Below are 14,790 nucleotides of genomic sequence, written 5' to 3'. Positions count from 1 at the left end.
ATCAAAGGTCAGTGTAGGAGAATGAGAAATAAAAACTAAATCTTAAAACACCTGCCCCCTCACCCCTCTCTTCTTCCCGGGCTCAACTTCACTCCCAAATTCTCTACCTCCTTCTCCTGAGCGGCGCAGGAGGACAGGGAATGGGGATTGCGGTCAGTTCATCACACATTGTGTTTTGCCGCTCCTTCCTTCTCACTCTCTTCCCCTGCTCCAGCATGGGGTCTTACCCACAGGAGACAGTCCTCCACAAACTGCTCCAATGTGGGTCCTTTCCATGGGGTGCAGTCCTTCAGAAATGGACTGCTCCAGTGTGGGTCCACGCAGGGCCACACATCCTGCCAGGAGCCTGCTCCAGCATGGGCTCCTCTCCACGGGGTCACAGCCTCCTTTGGGCACATCCACCTGCTCCAGCATGGGGTCCTCCACAGGCTGCAGGTGGATATCTGCTCCACCATGGACCTCCATGGCTGCAGGGAGACAACCTGCCTCACCATGATCTTCACCACGGGCTGCAGGGGAATCTCTGCTCTAGTGCCTGGAGCACCTCCTCCCCCTCCTTCTTCACTGACCTTGGTGTCTGCAGATTTGTTTCTCTCACGTATTTTCACTCCTCTCCTTCCAGCTGCTGTTGCGCAGCAGTTTTTTTCCTCTTCTTAAATACATTATCACAGAGGTGCTACCACCATCACTGATGGGCTCAGGTTTAGCCAACTATGGATCCATGTTGGAGCCATCTGGAACTAGCTCTGTCAGACACGGGGGAAGCTTCTGGCATCTTCTCACAGAAGCCACCCCTGCAACATCCCTGCTACCAAAACCTTGCCACGCAAACAAAATACAGACCCCACAACCATATTATATTATCCAAAGCGCACTAGCATGGTGCTTTGTCTTTTATTTCTCCCAAGTGCTCTTGTTCCAACCCAAGCACCACCCATACACTCCTGGACTTTGAAAAACCAGTCTGATTCTGGGGTATTAGCTGCACGGCACTGTGGGCATATCAGGTCATTCAGTGCTAACCCAGAACAGAATAGTGTACTGTAGATAGACCGTGAGTCACTTTGGCCATCCCGTCCTCTTGCATGGATCACATACAGCACCAGCATAACTACATCCCTCCCAGCCCCCAACAGAACTTCTATATGCAGTCACAGGCAAAATTGTTTCATCCCTGCAATATGTTAGCCTTGACTAAACATCTGGACTCTTTGAGATCCAAGTATAACATCAGAAAAGCTGGTAGATTCAGGGACCAGCTCTGAATACAAGTATTCTCATAGAGCTGGTCTAGACAGGAACAGTTCTGCTGAAGAAGCAAGACATTCACGGACAAGACCAAGGAACTTTTGCCTGTGGCCATGTTAATTTCCAGCATAGACCTGCAAGCTTCATTTACCTTCACTGTCCCATGCATTTTTTCTATGATTACAGTCATACCTGGGTAGAAAAGTACACATTTAAAAAAAAATAATTTGGTCACCGGCACATTTTGGTGTCACACTCTAGGTTCGCTTGTGAAGGAACAATCACCAAAGCCATCAGGCATGGTATTCAAAATACTGGCTGAAATCAAGCTTTTTGATTTAGATCTAAGCTCTTTTGTAAGTTGTCTGGATCACAGGTAAGAAAATGTTTCAAAGTGAACATGCTATTTGGAACCAATGATCCTAATACTCATATATTAAAACCTGAATTCTACTTTTTTTTTTTTCCTGAATAATACAGTCTGTCAATGCATATGGGTTTTTCCTATGGTGATTCCATGTAGATGACTGCTGCTCACAGTTTTCAGATTTAACCAACTCTTGTTCACAGTGAACACTGCTAGGAACTTAGATTTGGTGACCAAGGCAAAGAAAAAGAAAAAAGCTTTAATATGTCTGGCTTTTTTCTGTTTCTACCATAAATATGTTCTGTGAATTTAGGAATCTCATCTTTTCTTTCTCTGCTTGGTTTATCACATGTGAGTGGATATTAGCGCAATTTCTCATTCTCAGAATTAGTATGAGAGACACAATTAATTCATAATTCTAAAAGTAGTAGGAGGTTAGAGGGAGAAAAGCGCTATATTGATGTGAAGGTATGCTTCCTTTAAAAGTCAAGTCGATTTCAAACTCTTCATGAATAAAAAGAAGAAACAGCTTATTTTTTCCTATCCCACCTCTAGGGACAGAAACATGGGATGTGCCTGAAAAGAACACAAATAAGCACTTAAACATTAGGCACAATAAGCAAAATTTATATTGGTGACTGAAGTGTTGCACTACTCATGCTAATTTGACAGGACAGTGAAGTATAAGGCAAAAAGAAGCATAAAAGAAGAGTCTCATGACAGGCGTGAGGAAAATGAAGGAAAGGACAAGGAAGTGCTCTGTCTACTCCAGGGCTTAGGAAAAACTCATTCCACTAGTGAAGCAGCACTGCACTCAGCAGAGCTAGGCTGATTCATGTCAGCTTAGGATGTATTTTTCCAAGGCTGAGACTCCTATGGCTTTTCTTCAGTAGAGGAGAAAGCCAAAAAAGTGACCTCTCCCTTTTCGCCGGATTTTTTCTTGTTTTCTTCGAAGTTAATTTCTTAAAATTCAGAGTTATTTAACAGCAGACTCATTTTCACCCTTCTCAGACTCCTCTTCTGCTAACTCATAGCCCTCAGAAGGAGAAAGAGTAAAATGACAGACGAACAGTAAGATTAAAAAAGCTTCTGGGGGTCAATTCCATAACCAGTAAGGGAGGAGAGGACATGGGTTTATGATCTGAAGGTCAGTTTAATGTATTCTCCAGAGGGGCCATTTCTTGCAACATAAATATTTAATTTAAAATATACTGTGTCAGCAGCATTTTTGGGGCCTGATCCAGCAGCAATAATTGCAGCCTTTGAGGTGAGGTAGCCTTTGGGTTCTCATTAGTGCAATAGGGTTGTAATTCGGCACTCATTTGCACTTCTGCTCTGTGTGATCAATCTTTGGCAGCTCACCTATCCAGCAAGAGGCCAGCATGCTGCAAACAGACACGCGTCCCCTCCTTGCCTCCTGCTGTAACTGTATGCCAAGTTGCTGCCACACTGTTTGAGGAAGAAAAACTTACATGAAAATGGGGTTTCTGCTTTCAGTCTTCTCATATTATCTCTGATGAACTTTTTATTTATCCTTTACCCTGTATGATGCTCTTGAAGAAAATTACGTGGTCAAAAGGAGAGAAAGCATTTGCTTTGAAGTCTTATCCATTGTATGAGACTATGGGTAAGAGGTAGAAAGAGAAATTAGTGCCATGAAGCCCACAAACAGATAATTGCTAGGTAGGATAAAAAGGCTGTAGCCCTTCCCATGTTACCATTTTCCTCTGTGGGATGCATGTTGTCTGCCACATGGCTTGGAATTACATTCAGCTGCACAATTCCCTTATTCATGGCATAACTGCATTCATTTAACAGACCCCATTATTTGCTTAAAAAAAAAAAAAATCCATCCTCCCTTCCCAAATTAAATTTACATCTACATTATTTCTGTGCTTAGTCACATTATGTCAAAGCTTAAAGTATCTGCTGGACCCACATGCCATCAGCTGTGTATATAGAGTGCATACACACTCATATGAAAATACATATTTACACATTCAGATGTATCTTTACATATTAAAATATATTTTTACACATAGGTGCATAAACACAGAATTTATTGTGCCTATATATTTATTTCTAATAAATGACATAAAATATTTGACAAACTTTGGGCCTGTTATGAAACCACAGTGTCCAAGAGATATATACTGTATTCAGCTATAGTGTATGTGTATATATGTATGTGCACGTGTGCATGCACATGCATATATGTGCGTGTGTGTGTGTGTACACACACACAAACACAGTCTCCATGCGTTTCTTAATTTGTGAAGCATGCTTTCCTGTTAAGGCACTATGAGCAGCAAATGAAGCAGAAAGCACCCGGTACTCCAAAAGTCAGATGCTATCTTGAGGCTCCAAGGATTTCTTAATTGACTAGGGTGAGGTCAGGAGCTAAAATGATTGAGCAGCAATGATGTGTGCAAAAACATTTTTTGCTGTTTCAATTTCCTTTCCTGACATCCAGGAAACATCCGGCAAAAAAAGGAGAAAATCTTTAAAGGGTCACCAGTGCAAGAGGACAGTTTTTTACGCTGAACATTTGAAAGAATAAAGAATATGCCTGATACTAAGATTTATGCAAGAGGGCATGGTCAGCATTACTTTGCAATTGTGAAATCAGGATACTGGGCTTTATTTCAACTTCTGCCCCAAATATGCAGTGTGATCACTTCATCTTTTTTTATCCCTGTATCTACCAATGAAATTGGAAATGCTTTGTTGCAGGCATTGAACTCTGTACAGCTCCAAACAAAATCAAGACTCAGTCTAGCAAGGGGGCAACTGAATTGCACCTGTTTTAGGTAAATATAACAGGTATATACACACATACATATATATACACAATCAAAGCTATTGATTTTAAGCCTCATACAGTTATTAATCTAAAACAGGAAGCAATGCTAATTAATTAAGACTAATTTTACATATCAGTGACAACAGTATTCCCCTAGCTTCACAGCAGAAAACAAGTGTTGTACTTTCTGTATTCATGTTGATTTTGATTTGACTGCTTGTGTATAAACTATTACATGAATATGTGCAGGAACAGACATACACCATGAACCATCATCATGACCTTACTCCCTACTCCAGTTTCCTACTACCAATTGTTTAAATGGTCTTCTTTTCCTGAGTCTTCAGGACCTGTTGCGGCTGCCCTTTGGACCTGATAAGTCAGAAACTGAATTAGAATTCTGCTTTTAGTTTAAATCTAGGACTGCATACCTTTGAAATTACATTTTCCCTGAACTTTGCAAATATCACACTTTCATGATGGATAATGCACTCAATCAATGAAAAATATTTATTTGATTACTTCTTACAACTGTAAATATCTTAAGGACAAAACAATACTAACAGGGACCTTGTAAGAATTTAATAGTCAATTTACCTCATAGAACGTGTTCCAGGAGGCTATGATCTCTCCATATTTACCAGGATTACTATAGCTTGCATGGCTCTGCTCTGTCCTTTTTTTCTCTGCTTGGACCAGAACTTTCTCTATTGCTCCCTCTATGTTTTTTTTCATCAGCAATCGGCTTTCTATATTTTCTATTTCTCACTCTTTCAGGCCTCCCTTTCATTTAATGACTGGTTCTTTGCCTTCCTACCACCTTTTCTATTCCGCAGTGTCTAGGTCCACATCTACTGCCTTTTATCTGCTTTTTTATCTGCTTTTATTCCCCAAGTCTAAGTTGTCTATTTCTCCATGTCCTTATAATATTATCAGTTCCATCTTGATTTTGCTGATACCTCACAATATCTAATTCCTGCTTCACTGCTTGGCCACCAACTGAAATTTGATTGACTGGCTGGGGACAGATAGGACTGAATAAGCTACTATTTAAATCTTTTCATGGCCAACTTTTAAAAGTGCCCCCAAAAAATGGAGACCATCAACCTTCAGCATTTGTCAGCAAATTTCAAACTCACTGTTTAATTGGGGTTGGAAAAATAATCCCACAAATCTTGCCTCCTCTATATACTGAGACAGTATGTCCACAGTCTCACTCCAATCTATTCTGGAGCACTGAACCCTGGCAGTGAATTTTGAATGACCTTCTGTCTCTCTGAAATCTTTCCTGCTGCAGCAAATTTTCAGTATCATTGAAGTCCTGGCATGCCAGTTTGTTTATAATTAATATAGACCACTTAACTTTTCATTGCAGAACACCAAAGAGCCATGGTTTCATGTTATTTGGACGCTACCTTGCCAACAAAGATTAGGAGTTGAGGTTCTGTCAAGCATTGAACTTTTTTTATGGGACCTGAGTAACCAGATGATGAAAAGCAGGTCTTTCCTCCCAGAGAATAAATCTTCAGCAGATTCTCTGGGCTCTTTGAACATAGAAAAAATAAAATAAAATCAAGACTTGTACCACACACTATGTTTACCCTGAATTAGTACAAAGTAGACAGAAGTTAAATATTTAAGATATGACCCATCCAGTGGGGAAAGCAATTTTGCTTTTCATAAACACTGTCAGGTTTCAAAGAAGAGTTTTCTCAATAAGCCATAAAATTAATATCTGAGAACATTTCTCTGATGAAACTCCCCTCCTAAACGAGACCTTATCCTTATGAATTTTTGTTTGAAAATTCCATTGTAAATCAACTCTACAAACCTGTTTAAATTTTTTAAGAAAGAATTAATGACGTCTCCTTTATGAGTGGCTTAGGGCAAACAAAGCAGTATGGATAAAATAAAAATGTCTGAACTTTTTTCTCTTCAGTCAAAGCAAATATGACCTAACCCCCTTTTGAGAACTAGATAGAATAAATAACTGGATTCATTTCATGTAACTTTCTAGTGAGGTCAGGAAGAAGCATAAGTAGAAAGGTAAAATTAGTATTACAAAAACGTGTTCAATAACACCATGCCTGTTTGTAACCAACTCTGGGTCCAACAGAGTCCAGACAGCTTTGAGAAAGAATGAAAAGTTAGTGTTAGAAAAGGTGAACTTAATATTTCTGGTCCAAAGAAAAGGTATGTTTCCCCCATTCTCACAGAGAGTTTGCTACTTCATTTCCTAGTTTTTCTGTCAGCAGAGGGTTGAGTCCATTATTCATTTCAGAAAAGGAAGACAACTCCAGTCCTCTAGTAAGATGGATTCCCATGGTCTGGCAGACTCTCAGGCACTATTCCTCATTGACTATGTGAGTTGATTAAAACACCAGTTGATTACTTTACATGGTATCCCACTGCAACAGAGCAGAGAGCCTTTCACAGCTTCAGATACATCAGAAAATATAGGTGGCTACTCATACAAATGTGAAAATGAACACACAGTGTTCAAGTACCCCTTCTTTAACTTGAATTTCAATTTGGTTCATTTCTGTATTGCTAACTAACTTTTGATGTCACGTGGTGCTTTCCATGGCTAATATTTAATGTATTATACAAGTTGTCAGGAGAAAACTAGGGATTTTGGCTGGGGACATTTGGAACATGTGGCAGTCAGCAAGACATGACAGGCAGCTCGGATTTTTGGTATAAGCTTATTAAAGTCATATGTCTAAACAATCAGCACAGAGATTGCTAAGCACAATAAGGAAAATGTGCATTCTCAGGTAAGACAGTTAACATCTCATTAGAAGGAAGAGATGTTTCAGGGGGAGACAACGTTATTGACTCATGAAAGTGAGAATGATGAAAGATCTTATTTATGAGGGGTTTTAACTATAAATTTCACTAAAAAAGCTTTAACTGTGATCAGATGGCTGACATAGCCTCATTCACAGTGTGGTAAGAACTCAGTTCAATATAGAAGACCTGCTTAGAGACTCTTTGTAAAAGTTTTGCTGAAACTAAATTAAATGAAGAAAAATTTAGTCTAGAATGTCTAAGGAGTGTCTGAAACATTCTCAAACAGTATTGGGATTATCTATGAGAACTTGTGGAGAACAGGTACATTTTCAGGAGACTCCAAAAAGGCAAAAAATATTAGTCTTTAAAAGGAAAGGCAGGAGAAAATATGAACCAGGGAATTATAGATCAGACTTTCAGAGTTGCTAGAAAGTTATAGATAGATATAGATATAAAAAATAATAATATTTTAAAAACCCTACCACCACCAACAAAAAAATCCATTTTAAAGACTCTAAAGAATAATAAGATGGGAAGTAACAGCCAGCACAGATTTGGCAAGAAGAAATTACATCAGACCAGCCTGATTAGGGTTTTTGAGAAAAGGTAGCTGGTAACGTGTGTGTGTGAGAAGCAGAAGGCATCATAACTGGACAGATTAACAGCTATGCTGTTTATAAATCTGAAGACTACTCAGAGTAAAACTATAATTTTCAAAACCCAAAAATATTTGATTAGAGTTCTACTTATTCATTGCAGATAGGACAGGAACCAATGGGCTTAAATGACAGCAAGAAAGATTTGGGTTGGCAATTTTGAGAAATCTTTCCAACTATAGGCATAGCAGAGCACTAATGTACATTGCCAAGGGAGAACATGCAAACTTCTGCCACTGGAAGTTTTCAAGAGCTGGTGTGACAAAAATCTGTCAAGAATAGTTTAGTCATAGCTGATCTTGCCTTTGGGCAACTAGATGGATTAGATGACCTCTTGGGATCCTATTTACTGTGATTTCTATGATTCCCATGTAAACATAATGCTATTGACTCAAATTCAATTCATGTCTAGAAACTTATATAAACTATTTTAAGAAAAAAAGAAGAAGAAAATTTACACTTAACACAAAGAAATGTTACATGTGGAAGTTAGGCGGTTTTCATTGTTTTACCAAAAACAGAAGGATAGGAATACCCGAATGAAGACACAGTTGCATGATGAACTTCTGCCTCTATGCTGTCAGCTGGCTACAGCTGTGTTTCCCAGCACATTTAGCTACTTGCCTTTTGCACTACCCACCATGTATATTGGTGGAAAAATGTAGTGCCCTAGTTGTAGCAGAACTTTCAGCTCAAATGGCTTAGTATCTGGAAAATTGCCCTGAAGTGAAGACTCAACTAAATCATTTGTGCACTGACAGTCCTCCAGAATACATCACCCCTACCCCTGATGTCCAGAACTACCATCAGGTTTGCCCACAGGATATGAGAAGACACCCAGAAGGTCTATCTGGGGTGCAGCACTGGCAAGGACAGTGTGACAGAGGTATGGTTTCTCATACAGGCTTGGCTAAGCCAGGGACTCGGGCTTGGGAGATGAGGTTGCTTTAGGAATGGCATTGTTAAAAGCATGAGGAGTGTGAGGAAAGCCTGCAAAAGCATTGTATTTTACAAAACAGAGGTTGTTAGCTGACACTGGACACTGAACAGCGAGGATCTCCTCCATGACTGCTGGGCTCCAAAGCTTTGATTTAATCCTCCTTACTTAAAGCATTTACTTGAGACACATAAAATAAAGCTTAGCTATCCTTAGCTCCCTCTTTTTCAACTCAATAATAGTGAAAGATTCAGAAAATTTAAGTTACGCTCCCTTTTCACTACAGGGGAATCCTAGGAGGGCCAAGCCCCTCATTCAAGCACATCAGTTAAGTGTCTCAAGGTAGGAGTGATGAAGGTAAAGTTCTGGGCCCAGGTTAGCTGCCTAAGTCAAGAGAGATGCTGGGCTAACTCCTCAACACTTCACTCATCACCCAGGATAACTTTGCAGTGTGTAGATCAATTGGAGATTCAACAGAATAGCACAAAGGCTCTTATAACAATATACCCTCAAAACTACTCTCCTGTTTCCCTGCTCTTAGAAATGTGTGAAAGCAGGTCTCTGACAGCAAGGATAGGGCTTTCAAATTTATATAGTCACAATGAGATTTGAGGGTGCAGGGAGTGGGGAAAGTTACAGGCACTGTCCTGATCTCTGATATTGTTGGATTGTTTTTCTGCACAAGTACCTTTCCATTCAAGAGCACTGCATCCCTAAGGCTGATCCTATTGTTTCCTCCCTTGCAGAAGAAAGACTTGTGTGCAGAGGGTCAGTTCTCTTTCATGTACAGTTCTCAGGAGGGAATCAGGCCCTATAGCAGGAACTACTGAATGTCTTGCAAGTGATCTTGAGAAAGCTGTAGCCGCCTTTTGCAGACTCCAGAAGTGTGGAAAGTTCAGACTGTGTTTGTGTAGTCAACAGATAAATTGAACACTTACCTGAACTGAAACGAACTTCAAAAGCTGCTGGGGATCAGGGATCATAATGGCAGATATCTGAAAAAGAGAGATTATCATAAATTAACTTCTGTGTGTGCATGTATGCACATCTTTGTGCAAATAGACGTAAAGTTATTCACTAGAGCATATGGTATTACCTCGCTGTGAAACGGAGCCAGGTGAATTCAATTTTAGTAGAGGACAAAAAGGTTCCATGTCTTCTCCATTCTAGAGCAATTCAATTGCTGCTGGTGATTGCTAGAGACCACTTTAGATTAACTGTGCACAGTAGCATATGGCTGCTCTGTGGGTATTTTAAAAGATGATCACCTACCTATGAAAAAAAAAATGCAGAATTAATGAAAGCCAGTGAAGGGCTTGGTTGGTTGAGCTTCTCACAGTGAACACATTACAGTGTCTGAAGGAATCCAAGACATGCAGTTCTGCATCAAGCAAAGTTTCTTAATTACCAGAGCAGCACCAACGTTAATATAATTGCAAATAGAACTTCTTGTAAGTCTCATCTTTTCTTATCGTCTGGTAATTTCCAATATTGCACCTTTAAGGTATGGAGGTAAAATGTGATAACCCCAGTGGGATCCGAAATCTGGTTATTTCAGTCAAGGAACACAAAATAAAACAAAAGCACCAAGTCCTCATCAGAGTGAACAAGGATGGTGCATCTTCAGGCTCACATCAACACAGGGACTTGAAGGACTAGAAAAGAGCTTATAATGATGTCTACTAAGTAAACTAGTTTAACACAGTGCTTGTCAGGCTGCACCTGGAGTACTGTGTCCAGTTCTGGTCCTCACAATTCAAAAAAGATGCGGACAGACTGGAGAAGGTCCAAAGGAGGGCCATGAAGATGATCAAAGGGATGGAGAACCTGTCCTATGAAGAAAGACTGAAGGAGTTAGGTCTTTTGTCCCTGAAAAAGAGAAGGCTCAGTGGGTACCTCATCACAGTATTCTAGTACTTAAAGGGTAACTACAAAGAGGACAAAGGCTCTCTCTTCAAAAGGAGCCACATGAAGAAGACAAGGGCCAATGGGTAAAAATTGCACAGGGAGAAGTTTCATCTGGACATAAGAAAAAAAAGAAATTTACAGTGAGAACAATCATTCACTGGAACAACTTCCCCAGTGATGTGGTAGAGTCACCATCACAGGAGGTTTTCAAGATGCAGTTGGACAGGGTGCTGGATAATCTCATCTAGGCTCCCTTTCCCACAAAAAGTTGGACTAGATGATCTTTCAAGGTCCCTTCTAACCTGGGCTGTTCTATGATTGATTCTACAAACACAGCGAAAACACAGATCCTTTTCTTCTCTTTTACTGTCTTCATATATTACTTTTCCTCTTAATAGCAAATGATTCACAGCTCTCTGTCAGAAGAAAATAGTCTTTTCCCTCAAAAGAATATGCATGACAAATCCTTTCTGGCAGGAATGAAGCTTACATACATGTTGGGTATTCCAACTTTGACTGCAGGATCTTGTGTCTATCTTTTTATTAACTATCTGTATGATATCAGTTAGGCTACAGTGGTTTCCTGTGTACTGTGGATTACGTACAGATTGCTTACTCTGAGGGACAGGCTCAAAACTTACTCAGACTGCTCAGAGCTACCTGCTCCAGAGTTCTCAATGCTGCTTTGTAGTTACAGTTGCAGTTGTAGTTGTAGCTGTACTTGTAGTCCCTGTCATTATCTCTGCTTTTGAATGCAGTGTTCTTCAGTTACTTAAAAATAGACTAATCCCAGAAATGAGCTGCTAAGCATCCAACTGATGAGAAGGTAAATAACCAAGCTCCACTTTGAGTCCCATGGCTCACTCCATTTAGTATGTACTTTGGTGTCCGAATTCAGCTCAAAGAAACATTTTTTCTACCCCACATTTTTGCATAATGGCTCCCAGGTGGCAGCAATTGCCAGGGAAGATAGGTTCTCCTTACACAAAATGGTTTAATGCTTCATAGCTGACAACTAAGGAACAGGCCTTTAAGAAATAGAAAGAAACAAATTGAGGTTTCGGTCTCTGTTTCAAAGACTATGAATGCATTTGACATTAAATGGAGAAGATGCTGAAATGGTGCTGGGAGGAGGGAACCGCCTGGACTGGTGCCTGGACTTTCCTCCCTGTCTCTTATGGAAACATAGATACTTAAGGAAAGAGTTAGATGGGATTTTGGCATATAAGATTTTTTAAAGTTCAGTTCTCAAAGCTCCTCTGCAGCTGAAGTCCAACCTTGGCACTGCTTGCTTGTTGCTGCTTACTGCTTGCTCATGAGCAGCTTGGTTTTGATAGGGCTGGACAGTTAGGCTCCCAGCAAATCCATGCCTAAATTCTTTTGAGGTGTGCATGCTAATTTTTCCTTTTGCCTTCAATACAATGGACATTCATAAAGTGCATCTGACTACTCACAAAAACTACTGAGGAAAGTGAAGAAGCAAAGAAGTTTCCCTAATTTTGTCCAGTAGCTCAGGTTTATGAATTCTTACACAGGATGCAAACATTTTTTTTTACACATGCCCTGTCGAATAGAGGTGCTTTTGACAACTGGAGCCTTTCCTAGACTTCTTCTAGTTATTCTATGTTATTGAGAAATGATAAAAAAGAGTTCAAAACCATTATAACATTGATACTGAAATAAGAGTTCAGTATACATTACATTATACAAGGGAGAAGAAATATGAGGAAATTTATTAGAAAAATTGCCATATAGCCAGTTAATAGAAGATTCTAGGGAAAAACCTCTGAGAATTACACTTACTAATTTGTAATGAGGTATTAGAGAAATAACTTTGGAGGACACGTAAGTGATTTTTTAAACACAAAAAACAGTGAGGCAAGCAAGTCCATCACTTAATGCCCTCAGCTCATTTTATATGAAAACACTTTCGTTTGATTCTTTCCCCATACCTGAGCCATTCACTTTCCTTTCTTTCCTCCCAGTTCTTTTTTTTTATTTGCACAGCCTGCTCCACAGCAGGTGAATATTCTCTGAAGGAACTGCAGCCCATGGAGAGCCCACTCTGGAACAGGTTTATCCTGAAGGACTGCAGCCTGTGGGAAAGCCCCACACTGGAGCAGGGTGGAGCAGGGAAAAGCGAGAGGAGGAAGGAGCGGCAGAGAGGAGCTGTTATGGGCTGACCACAGCCCCCCATTCCCCATCCCCCTGCGCTGCTTGGGGGGGAGGAGGTAGAGCAGTTGGGTATGAGGGAATGAAGTTGAGCCTGGGAAGGGCTGGGAGCAGGCCTTTAGTTCTTGTCTGTTCTTTAGTTCTTGTCTGTTCTTGTCTGTTTCTCACCATCCAACTCTTTTTCAATTGGCAATGAATTAAATTAATTTTCCCTGGATTTAATATGTTTTGCCTATGGCAGTAACTGGTGAACAATATCCCTCTCTTTTTCTCAACCCATGAGCTTTTCCGTCTTATTTTCTCCCCTTGTCCTGTTGAGGTGGGGGAGTGAGAGAGCAGCTGGGTGGGCGTCTGGCAGCTGGCCAAGGTCAACCCACCATAGACTCTCTCATTCACTGGAGCATACAGCAAAACTTGAAATCTAACAGATTTTATCTAGCAGTCAAACAATATTCTGTGTTTGAAATGCTTCTATTTAAATGTGAAAATTAATGCATGTTTCTCTCCTTCAGGTCTGTGGGAAAATACTTAAACAAAATTAACCTGCCATTTTCTCTAACATAAGTGAAGTCAAAGTGTATCCATAGTCCAATGTCATACATATACACTCTTTTAAAAATAAACATGCTAACATGTGTGGATATATTCCTAAAAATAAAATTTTTTCCTAGTTTTGATAAGAGAGGGCATTTTAGGCCACAGAGCTCATCCCCTAATGTGTACATGTCACTGAAGCAGAATGTAAGGCCAACTTGAAGGACAACGAAAAAAATTTTTTGGGTAAGAATGGAAAATACAGATCTAATTTGGACAACAATGAATAACTGACCTCTGGGCCAAATGTTTCATAGCAAACAAAAGTACTCCTTTTAAAACACCGTGAGAAAGTAATTGCTTCTAATAGGGTAATACTTTGGTCAAGACAAAAGTCACTTGTGTTTCTCTCTTCTCCAAATAGTGACATATAACAGAAAATAAGAAAATAAGAAAACTCTCCTAAACCATGCAGATTTGCATATGAACATGACTATTAAAAATGTTTAAGAGTAACAGACAAAAGTGGTGACTTTCTGATGAGACAAAACCAATTAGTGAGCATGCTACTGCCAGGATGACTTGGGCTTTGGCTCCATTTCTCTTTCATTTCAGTTTTTCAGTCTTCTGTTTGGAAATATTAAATGGTCTGGATTCATTAACCAAGGGTGGCATCTCCATAGGCAGACAACCAAACCACCCAAATACTTTCATTTGTTCATTTATTCATTTTTTAATTTTACTGAGTACATTATGTAGATCAGCTATTAAATGTACAGGTTTCAACAATATAAGTTCAAAGTAAGTGACTATTTTGTTTGTGAGAGTGTCAGAGAGAATTACACATCTATTTGTTATTCAGAGGCTTCTCTGTGGATTAACAACTCTGTATTGGCTCTAGTTCATACTCTTCTGCAGTAATATTTCCTGTCCATTTGGCTTCAGAGGAATATTTTCTTTCACTGTTTTAGCCATCATGTAATAGAGAAATCTGCACACTTCTGCAGGCCAGATTCAGAAACACAAAGCTGTGCCCAGTAGCACCTTTTTCCCCAGTATAATATGACTGAGAGGAAAGATGATTCTAAGTAAATCCACGACCATCTAACACTGGCTTATAAAATTTTAAGAATGCTTTACATTTAGAAAACAACGCACTGAATTAATGGTAATTATTAGAAAAACAATAATGATCAAATGTTTTATGCAAAAGAAGTACCAGAAATGAGAAAAATTTTTTAGGTCTGAAGATTTAAATACCTTTGAGACTAGTAATGCCAGAAACAGGTGTAAGGATTATATAATTTGAAGAAAATACAGAGACAATTATATCTGACACTTCTTTGTTTTCCAGAGGCAATTATTGTAAGAG

The sequence above is a fragment of the Pygoscelis adeliae genome, unplaced genomic scaffold, assembly GCF_000699105.1.
Source record: "Pygoscelis adeliae isolate BGI_AS28 unplaced genomic scaffold, ASM69910v1 Scaffold6, whole genome shotgun sequence".
NCBI classification, from domain to species: domain Eukaryota; kingdom Metazoa; phylum Chordata; class Aves; order Sphenisciformes; family Spheniscidae; genus Pygoscelis; species Pygoscelis adeliae.
The sequence above is the reverse complement of the archived record's forward strand: the minus strand, read 5'-3'. Positions refer to the sequence as shown.